We start from the raw sequence: 11,440 nt of genomic DNA, 5'->3' as shown, positions 1-11,440 counted from the left end.
AGGCTATCTTTGGAGTTGTGTATTTTTTTCTTCACAGTCCAGACGGAAAAGTTTAAATATTTATCAACAAATGTGTTTTGCTCGTATTTTATCCTTCTCAGAATCTTCTCATGTACTTCATCGATGATGGAAGAGAGCGATCATTTCAAAAACATTTCAATGGACTCCTGTGTTCATTTTAGTTTCACTTTCACATTCGCAGCTGCTTTTGGAGGACTTTATTTGGTAATTTTGCGAGATATAAGAGAAGCATTTCGGTCAGTCTTCAACGTAGTTTTCTCCAGCTTTGCAGCTGGAATACAAATTTCTTTCCACTCCGGTTTATCAAAGTAAGTGTATTTCGATATACTAGCCGCCTTTGGTTACCATCTTGTTCGCCTAAATTATTTACTTTTAAAAGCTGTAGTTTTTTTTAAAAAAATCAGTTTGTTATTTGATACCAAATGAAAAAATTGAATTTAATTAAATCATTTTACTGCAAATTAAAAAGTGCTTATTTTACGGACAAAATCTTTACGGTGATAATCTTTTATTATTAATACTAACCGGTCATTATTAACAATAACCGGTCATTATTAACAATAACCAAATAAGCCGGTTAAAATGAATAATTTATCACATTAACCAGTTATTATTAATAATAGCTAATATAGTTTGGTAAATGTCAGTTTTTTGCATTTTTTTTATGTGTTGAGTATTCAAGGACGTATATATGGGGAAGCCATCCCCCCCCCCATTCTGAAATCTCCGCGGGATTTTCGCACATCTGTACCGCGGAACTTTAAACTCCAGGGACTGTGGTATTTTCCAAAAAAAATTAAAGGGAACATTGATTGATCCTCCACCTCCTCCCCCCCCCCAAAAAAAAAATTATAGTCTACTACATCCGCCATTAAATCCATCCATTTTCTTTTTTCTTTTTCTTTTAATGCTTCAAAACATTTTTTTTTCTTTAAAAGATAGATGTTGGGATTGTTCAGTGACTTATTTCCCTCCCCCTTCAAAAAAAAAAAAAAAAGACCAGACTAATAATCATGAAATAAAGAAAAAGAAGTTAAAAGAATTTTCATAGCGAGTTTAAAAAATATATACAAAGTGGCCCACCCATGTCCCATGTTCCAATCCCGTATAAACAGTTTAATCACATTGACCAAACTTCATTGAGAATTTTTAACCTGTTAACTGGATATGACGAAATATTTCAATACAAAACGAATTGAATATAAGTTAACCCTTTAAAGGGACATATTTTTCCGGTCATATTATATTTAAATATTTTTATGCTTGAAATTAGAATAAGAAAAGAGATTCATTTAGCTTATTAGATAAATTTAATTTGATTAATTGATTAATTTGGTTCATTAATAATTAAGTAACAAATCAAGACACATCATTTTGTCTGAGATAAAGAACTGAAGCATCTATGTTTCTGACTTACTAAAAAGAAATTGTCAGAACTTATGCCAACCTACATAATTTCATACAAAGATTGATAAATTTGGTGGGAAGCATACTTCCCACGGCCCTAGAAAGGGTTAATTGCCCGGTTAACAGGTTAATAATAACCGGTTAAAATGAATGATTTGCGATATTTCTCACTTTTACCAAAAGAAGCGGTTATTATTAATAATAACCAGTTAGTATTAAGAAGAACCAATTATTAACAGTGACCGTAACATGTATGTTATGAAATAAAGGCGGAAATAAAATCCTGTTACAAAAGTTAATAATTGGCAAAAGCACGCGATTGAATGTTTTGATGGATGAGTTTGAATTCTAGTATAATGTTTAAAAACATTGAGCATCAACTTGAATTAAACAATATGACTAAAATTAAGAGGCAACAATTATACCTATTAAATGAAATCGATTTCATTTCCGTAATTTTTTGTATCTTAAAATAATACAAAAACAATTTTGGATGATACAAGATAAATTATTTGGATGATAAACATGAATTCCCCTAGGCAAGTCACCGTTTACTCATCTGGTGATGGTTAAGCCTACTTTTGCACTCGATTAAACTTCCCGTTTAAAACTTAACTATTTCCGCTTTCCTTTGACTAAATTAACTCCTTTGGTGACAAGGAGAATCATTTCCAAAATATTTAATACTATTTTGCAGTTCCATCAATCAACTAAGCTATTTTCTCAATTCAATGCAGCTGTAAATATATTCAATAAAACAGTCTTAAATTCGTACGTTATTTTGTTTAGATTTTATTAGCTTCAATTCCTTGCAATCCCTTTTTATCAAAATACAGTCGAATCATGTGCCTTTAAAATTTTTCAAATGTTGCAAATGATCCGTTTTCGACAACCAGCTGAACCGTCTCTAGAATTGGTTGTGTTTGATTGCATTTAAATTAGATTATGCATAACTTAATATTCACAATTTTTCAGCAAATTATTGTTAGATTCCAAATGAAAGTATATTTAACAATATTTTAGCTGTCTTACACTTCTATCATTACTTGTATTTTTTACTTTTTTTGTGTACATAATACAGAGAAAATATTGTAAACATCAAAAAAATTCGAACTTGAAATTTTGACGAATTTTTACCCTGATTTCGAAAAGAACATTTTTGAAAAAATGTCTCTCTGTCCTTCTGTGCAAAGGATAAGTCAATAACTGCTTGAGCGAGACGAATGAAATTTGGTATACGGTCTTAACATAGAATTTGTAGATTTCCATCAGATTTTGAGCAAAATCCGTTCATAGGAAGTCTGTCTGTCATGCTGTTTCAGTGTAACCTGATAACTACAAAACGAAGAGAGCTAGATAGATAAAATTCGGTACATAGATTTAATATCTAGAGTGCAGACACCAGTCATATTTTGAGCGAAATCTAGCTCGGCGGTTCACTGTCTGTCGGTCTGTATTTTCTGTACTGTTAACACGATAACTCAAAAATGCATTGTCTTAAATATATCAAATTTAATATGGGATTTTGAGACTGCAATTGTATTTCCATGTCAAATTTTGATATGAGGGAAAATCGAGCCTAAAACCCAAATTCAATTTTAGGGTATTATGAACCGAAAATCTTTTATATTATTTTGAGCAAATGGAGCAAATACAACAAGGTTTAGTTTAGTTATTTTAACTTCCCGTTGTAAAGTAACACTAGGGCTATTTTGGGACGGAACTCATCATTTTGAATCCCGGTCAGATGACGAGGACGACACCTGAGCTGGCACCCCTCTCTCCACACCACACCATCGGGAGGACGTTTGGTCTGGCGGATTTAACGTGCAACAAACCCCCTTACATGACGGTTCTTCGGTGGAATCGAGTCTCAAACCTGAAACCCTACGGCTCACAAGCCGAGACCTTACCACCAGGCCACTGCGGCCTCAAATACAACAAGGGATTGACCGTTTGTTGGTCAGTACTTTTAGAAACATGTAAATGTAGTAACTCATAGACGTAAGGACTTAAATATATCGAATTTGATAGGTGATTTTGTGATTTCAAGTGTAGATTTCAGTCAAATTTTTGTTTCAGTCGGTTGAAAAAACTCGACACAAATTTGATTTTCGAATACTATTAACCGCATGCCAGGGATTAATCGCCAAATAACTAGCCAAGGAACACTCGAAAGACTCAGTAAAAATGTTAAATTCACGCCAAAGGTTAATATTTCGTAACCCTTATACGTCAATTCCATGCAAGGTGTTCTCTGGGATAACACCTTCATTTAAGAATATGCGAGAAAGTTATGGGAAGACCACTTGAGCTGGCTTACTTTTTGATTGATTGATTGATTGATTTGTGAGGTTTTTTTGGCGCAAGAGCCACATTTGGCTAAGCTGCGCCATGCAAATGGTAAAATATAAAATCAGGGGTAAAATACAAGTTCAGATAATAAACATAATATAAACTGAGAACTTCAAACTTATGAAATGTGACAATGCATCAATAAATTTCAGAATTTTTTTTAAAAAAACCATCAATTTAAATCCAAAGGATATCGAAGCCAGGATTTTAAATGGCAAGTTCAGAGGTGAAAATATACTCATACCACGGATTCCTATTATACCTACAGATGTGCCAATTCAATTCAAACGTATTCAGTTTCCGATTAGATTGGCATTTGCAATGACTATCAACAAATCCCAAGGTCAAACGATGTCTGTTTGTGGATTAGATTTGAGAACACCATGTTTTTCACACGGACAATTATACGTGGCATGCTCTCGAGTGGGTAAACCATCCAGTTTGTTTGTGTTAGCTAAAGATGGACTAACAAAAAATATTGTTCACGCTATAGCATTAAGAGATTGATATTGTTTAATAGTGTTACTGTCGTAATTGTTTAATTAATGATATATAATTTTAAGGAATAAATTATAATAACTTAAAAATAATGTTTGCCTTTTGTTATTTTTATATTCCCTCATCTTTCACAGCGCTCCGTGCTTATTTCACGCATATACCACATTCTTACATACATACAATATACACATTCTAACATACATACATACTTACAATAAGTAAGCTATTTTTTGTCTACACTAGAAATTACTAGGAAATTATTTATATGGCAAAACAACGTTTGCCGGGTCAGCTAGTATAAGTATAAAATTTAATAGCTTTTAAAAATTTAAAGATATTTGGGTGGTGTTTTTTATCCACCAAGTCCTTAAGAGTCAATGAAGTTGAATGGCTTACCTTTTGAATCAATATGGAAGAGAATCAAATGTAAACATAACTTGAAAATAGTAACCAACAGCTATATCTATAACTGTAACTTTACTTTCTTATTTCTCTTAAATTATTGATTCTATTGTTAAATCGGCGCGGCGCATCTGAATTTTGTAAGTAATCTGCCTCATCAATGTCATTTTAGCTGGACTGAAATACGCTAATAAAAAAATAAAGATTAGGGAAATATAATCATCCACCATATTGACTATATTTTCTTGTTAGTCTGGTATCTATACACAGTATAGATGAAGTCTCCTGAAAGCGTCTGTATGTTTGAAAGCGAAAAACTCGAGAAATACTTAACTGATATTGGAGATATCTGTACCATTTTGTAGGGCATTTATTGGGGAAAGTTTTAGTATATTGAAGTCATATAAAAATAGAAAAAAAAGTAATTTTAAAATTGCGATTTTAATTATTTTCTTACACAATTTGCGCATGCGTGAAACAGCAATATTTGTGCTTTGCACTTATCCGCGCATGTACGAAAACCTCAAACTGCGCATGCGCAAATAGCAAGAGCTGTGGTATACACATGTGATACATTTCTTTGTTTACGTCTGATTTTAAACAACGATTAAAAACTAATTATGCCATCCCCCCCCCCTCTCCAAAAAAAAAAAGGAAATCCAACCTAGGCCGGAGCACATTAAATGCCAAAACGCTTCGTTTGTTGCACGATAATGAAAATGCAGAGAAAAGAAACGTTCGGTTAGCTAATATTCGAGAAAGAATATCCACACTTACGGAAGAAGGGTCTTCTCTTGAGCAAAGTAACCGTCTCTCTTTAAATCGCACTGCAATTGAATTACAGAGACAGAATGAATCAGACTTAAGTTTAAAGCTAATTTTTCCTCTTTGATATTACGCCACGGGCAACGCTGTGCGGGTACTGCTAGTACTTAATATTTTACTCGATTTCGTTTCGAAATTAAATTTAAAAAAATTGAATGAAAAAATCGGAAAGCAATAATTTATTACAATTTTTCTTAATAATATTTTTAAAAAATTAACTTAGATGACTCAATAATCCTCTACGTTAAAAAGTCGATTTTTTTTTTTTTTTTTTTTTTTTGCGAAATTGTAATTTTTTTTCTTTTTTTTATTTAATATTCTTAATGCTTGAACAGGTCTCTTCATAAAACCGTTAGAATTTTGTTTCTTTGTCTATTTGGGGGAAGTTGCTTTTATTGTTATATTTGTACTTACGCACGTTTTAATGCTGTTTTATATCTTTCGATACCGTTTTTTCAAATTCTAATCTTTGGTAACATTTTCTTTCGAAAACTCATAAATTAAAATCTAATGTATATTTTTTTATTAAATTTTGTATAATAATTTCTTATTATGTTTTGTAGCTTCTGAACTAAAGAAGTATTCATTTAGAAATATTTTATAGTTGTTTTCATGCTTCGGAATACGAAAAAAATAGAAGATTTCATGCTTTTTATTAGTCGAAACGCAATGTTGAAAAATAGGTAAAAATACGACTTATTTTTTAGTTCACGAACTAGATAATAATTTCTACAAAATTTTTAAAAAAAAAACACTAAAATAGAAAAGAATTTTGCTTTATACCTCTTCTTGGCCACAAAAAATAAAAATAAAAAATAATAATAATAATAACTTTAAAAAAAACATCTCTTTTTTTAAAAAAATTGTTACTTAACTGGTATATTTTTTGTTTCATCGATGTTTTTTTTAATCTTTTTTTCTGCAAAAATTCAAAAAAGTAACTTTTTTAGTGTTTTTCAAAAAAAATTTATGCTGAACGTAGTCCTATACTTAATTAAATTTTTCATTTCATGATTTCAACAGTTGAAAGCACGCATGTAATTCAATATTTTATGTAACGATGAAAACGATTTTAATTTTCTAACAACAATAAAAACGTCTCAAATTTTATTTTAAAATATTTTCAAATCCTGATTAAATTTATTAAAAATTAAATAAAAATTAATTATTATATGGAATAATTATTAAATAAAAATTAATTATTATATGGAATAATTATTAATTAAAAATATTATATGTAAATCAAATAGATATCATAAAAAATGTATTTTTAAAAAAACATTTTAAAATAATACATGAATGTAGATTTTTTTAAATGTAAATACTAATGTAGATTTTTTTAATGCAGATATTAATGTAGATCTTTTAATGCAGATATTAATGTTTTAACTAAGATATATTTGAAATATTTTTAATCAATTAAAAACCGATTAAAAAATTGTACGATAAATAAAATGATAGCATTGAAAATATACTTTTCAAATTTTAAGATGATATAAAAAAATCTTTTATCGTTATTTCAGAAGTTATGGGAGAAGATCTTATTTAATTTTATATATTTTTTAAATCCTTAAATGCGAGTCAATTTTCAAAATAATAATGAAAATAATCCCTATATATATAATATCACCTTCCCAAGTAAATATGTGTCAAATACGGTTATAAGTCAAATATTATTTGTCACGAGCCTATAGAGAGCCAAAATACACAAAAACACACACAACTCCTTTATTGTTAGTAAGTATTTTAACTTAATTAATAATTATTTTAATAATAGTTAATTAATATTTAATTAATAGTTAATTTAATAGTTATTTAAACTATTGAAAAGAAGTAATAGAATCTCATTGATAAACTCCTTTAGCATTGCATTCCACACGGACTGCGTTGGCATCCTTCTTAGAAAATGAAACTGATCAGAAACATGTCATTCTGACGTAGAAGAATGAAATCTATGTTGTCATGACAACGATGTAACGGTATCTATACACTGTGCATCAATTCTGATTTAAGGATCTGCTCCAGTGTATTCCGCACTTCTCCTATTGAGAGCCCTTATGTTATTTGTCACGAGCTTCCCTTTTGTTCAAGGCGTCAGAAAGTATCTGCTCTTCTTTATTTTAGAACAAAGCCTGTTCTGAAACCCCCTATAGGTGAAACGACATTTAGTTTTTGTAGAATACATCATCCTCCCGCCCCCTCATATTCTCCCATTCAGTGAGAGTGAAGGCGTCGGTGTTAAATTTGTCGATTTATTTATTTTTTCACCCAGGAAACATTCCTTTCTGAATCCTTTTTTAAAGCAAGGATGGGCAGACTTTTCCAGGGTACGGTTTACTTCTAATTTTTTCAAGATTAAGTGTAAAGTACAGCATTTTTTTCCAGCCAGACATTCCTTTCTGAATCCTTTTTTAAAGCAAGGGTGGGCAGACTTTTTCAGGACACCGTTTACTTCTAATTTTTTCAAGATTAAGTGCAAAGTACAGTATTTATAATAATTTAATAATAAATACGGAATACGCACTTACCTACATAATTACAAACATAATAATAATACCACATATATGATAATATCAGATGATGCATTTAATATCAATTAATTCAAAATACATTAAAAATAAATCTTTTTCATCTAAATTTAGTTCTCGCAGTTGTAGTTAGTAGAAGATATAGTCTGCATACTGTCCGCCTGTCTTGAATATACCGGTTTATGATTACTAACTGCTAATCTTGCACTAGATTCTATGTGGTCGTCTGTGAGAAAGGAACGGTATGTTATCTTAATAATATTCATCGTTTAAAATGCAGATTCACACAGGCAGGCAGAGCCAAAGCACGATGTTAAATTATATGCAACTTTTATTAAATTAGGATGTTTTACTTCGTCCATTATATTCCAAAAGTTATTTATTCTTAAGTTCTGAACTACGGGCTTTTAAAATGATGCCATTTTGAAGGAGAAAAACTTGTTTTCCTCAAGAGATAAGCAGAATATATAATTTATATTTTCTTTCATTTCTTCAACATAAACATTGCCAAATGAGTAACACAAGAATTTAACAATTGATTTATTTTGGTACGCGTGACTTAGATCTTGGTAAAAGCGGTCAAATTGTCTTGGTGGTCGATCGCGGTCGACTTAATGCCCACCCCAGCTTTAAAAGATTCGATGAATCTTTTACAGCGCCTGTTTTCTAAAAACTTTTCCTGCATCATGGCAGTCTGTATTCTTATGTTCCAATTTTCAAGGATGATTCAAAAACAGACGGTCATGTTGGTTGCGGCATTATAATTCCATCTAACACGCTGAGCTATCGTTTGTATAACTGTTGCTCAATTTTTACTACTGAGTTGATGGCCTCTTTCTGTGCTTTACAGAAGATTTCACCTTCCAGTCAACCAAAATTCAATATTTAAACCGATAGCGTGAGTGTATTAAAGACACTTTCATACTATCACAATCAGATATATCCCATTGCTGTCCATAATCTGTACATTTTATATCTCCAACAAGATGAAATTTTTCAAGTGATTTTTTTGCTGGGCTCCGACTCATGCGGCCATTTTTGGCAATAAAATGGCAGATAATGTTGCGTTACTTTCTTTTATCCAAAGACTTCCGTACCATGATGTCAAGAAGTCCTTGAATTTTATACATAACTTGGATATGCATATATACTTATTTACATAACTTGGCAAAGCACACGTGATCTGCAGATCCACAACAAATTACAATTACAATTTTGGTGAGTGGCCTATTCTCCCTATACGAAAGGTTGATCTCAAATTGACTTGCCTCCGCATAGATCATACTCGTTACACACACAGGCATCTCCTTTTTGGTGAGATGGATTTTACCATTTTCCCATTTTAATTGAATGTCCATGGTTTAAGTCATATCGTTTACACTTTCTTAAGGCATCGTCATTGAATTTACAAGACTTGGTGGGTGAGAATAACCACCCAAACGTTTCTAAATTTTTAAAAGTCATTGGCTTGATTGATTGATTGAAATGGAATGAGAATGGGAATTTTGGCAACAAAGGCCATTATCCCTTAATGCCAAAAGAGTTCATTCAATAGATGTTTAAAACCTTCAAAGTGTCTTTGGCAGAGCGTGCATTTTTTTCCCAACTGTTTTTGTTTGAAAATCATTACCCAATTTTTTCTACTGAAATTTTTAAAAAATTTGAAAACATTTTATATCATCAGAATTTGTTTACTTTTATTTTACTTCATTTTAAGACTTTTGAAACTTGGTTCTTTTTAATCTGGTAGGAATCCATACCATATGCTTGGCGCAACTTAGCGAAAAAGAGCCCCTGCGCCAAAAAATCAAACCAACCGACAACAATGTAAATAATAATTAGGCATTTACTGCATTTTTAAGTCATTTGCCGACAATATCATCTATATTAATTAGGATGTAAGAAACAAACAAAAAATAACAAAGACAGCCAATGAATGAGTCGTCAGTTCACAACCATTGGTCTGCTTTTGCCAATTTTTGTTATATTGGAAAGTCATGAATTCTAAATTTGTCATCAAGAATCGCTTACCCTCCTCAACATTCCATTTTCAAGAGAAATTTTTCTTAAAAAAACAACTTTATAGTGCATTCTCTATGAGGAAATCTTGCGACTGATTTCATCAGCCAACATCTAAGAATCAGTTTCTACAATTTGGTTCTATATGGAAGCTCATGAACTCTAGATATGTCATCAAGCGTCGTCTCTAGCCATCAGTTTTCGAGAAAAATCTGAAAAATGCTACTTTGCACTTTTTTTATGGGGAAAATCCGTGACAAAGTTCTCCAGCTCCAATCACTGGACCAATTTCAAAATTTTTTATTTCATATGAGTGCTCTTGGCGCTCAATACGTCATAAATAGTGGTTTAAAGGCTTCCTCTTTATTTCGACAGATATTTCAAATTAAAACTTCGAAATAACCCTCAGTCAAAATAACTGGAATGATTTCGACAATTTTCGTAGCCAACTTGACAATTTCACCACTTTGAAGTATATTCAATCAATCAAAATACTCTATAACTATTGTGCAACTTTTACTTAAACTCGCCGCCCATGGCGACAAATTTGTTCTTCCAAAATACTGACTTTTCTGGTTGTTTATTAAAATTTCACTAGATTAATAAATGAAACATATAAATTAAATGATACCAGATTGTTTAATATAACATAAAATCAGTTTACAACATCTTATTACTCTGATAAATTCAAATGTGGACTAAATTTAAGATCAATGTACTGTCGCCAAAGTTGAATTATTTTAGGGCGATTTCTAGTCAAATGTAGTCGTGACAACTTGTTATTGCAACCCTAAAGGCTGCTTATTATCATTTTGGTAGCTATCAAAGAGATGGACTGTTGGCGAGTTTTTGGACGATTGGCAAGATTTTAACGTGCTTGGCGATAATCCGCACATTAATTTTAAGTCATATCAAAATATGCATTTTGTTACCCTTAAAGTATATAATTCAGTAAATTTATAGTTTTTAGCTATTTCATGAAATAACATCGTATTCTGTGAAATAACGTTTTTCCTTCTTTAAAGTTTGGAGACGTCTGGCAAAATTCATTGGCGACGGTTAAGCATAATTTCGCGTTTTCTGTTTTGACGCCAGAATCTTGATTAGTTCGGATTTCTTTCTGCTGACTGAATAGCAACTTTAATCAGCAAGCCCTTATTTCGAGCAGTTCTAAAAATATTTTGTAGCTCCTTTCAGGAATCCAACTAGATTAAAAACATGAAATTGGAGGAAAATTCGCAATTTTATTTACTTTTTTTTTTGCAGTATCAAAAATAGGTACGTTTCTGCTTCCAGCGATATCTTTATTTTGTCTCTATCTCAATTAGATGCCAAGTTATAGAACACTATTGGCATGCAAGTGATGTTTGTTCATAAGCATTTAA

General features: G+C 31.2%; 1 protein-coding gene across 2 annotated transcripts in view; it reads left to right on the top strand.

The window, feature by feature from the left end:
* Positions 1-224: 224 nt before the first annotated feature.
* LOC129956479 (uncharacterized) overlaps positions 225-11,440 on the top strand; it is a 28,308-nt gene continuing 17,092 nt past the window's right edge. For both annotated transcript variants that reach the window (XM_056068381.1, XM_056068380.1), the window contains exon 1: positions 225-329. The gene's annotated coding sequence lies outside the window, so the exon portion shown is untranslated. The remainder of the gene's footprint in view (positions 330-11,440) is intronic.

This window comes from Argiope bruennichi, chromosome 11, assembly GCF_947563725.1.
Source record: "Argiope bruennichi chromosome 11, qqArgBrue1.1, whole genome shotgun sequence".
In the NCBI taxonomy this organism is placed as follows: Eukaryota; Metazoa; Arthropoda; class Arachnida; order Araneae; family Araneidae; genus Argiope; species Argiope bruennichi.
Note: the sequence above shows the minus strand (reverse complement) of the source record. Positions and strands in the feature narration are given on the sequence as shown.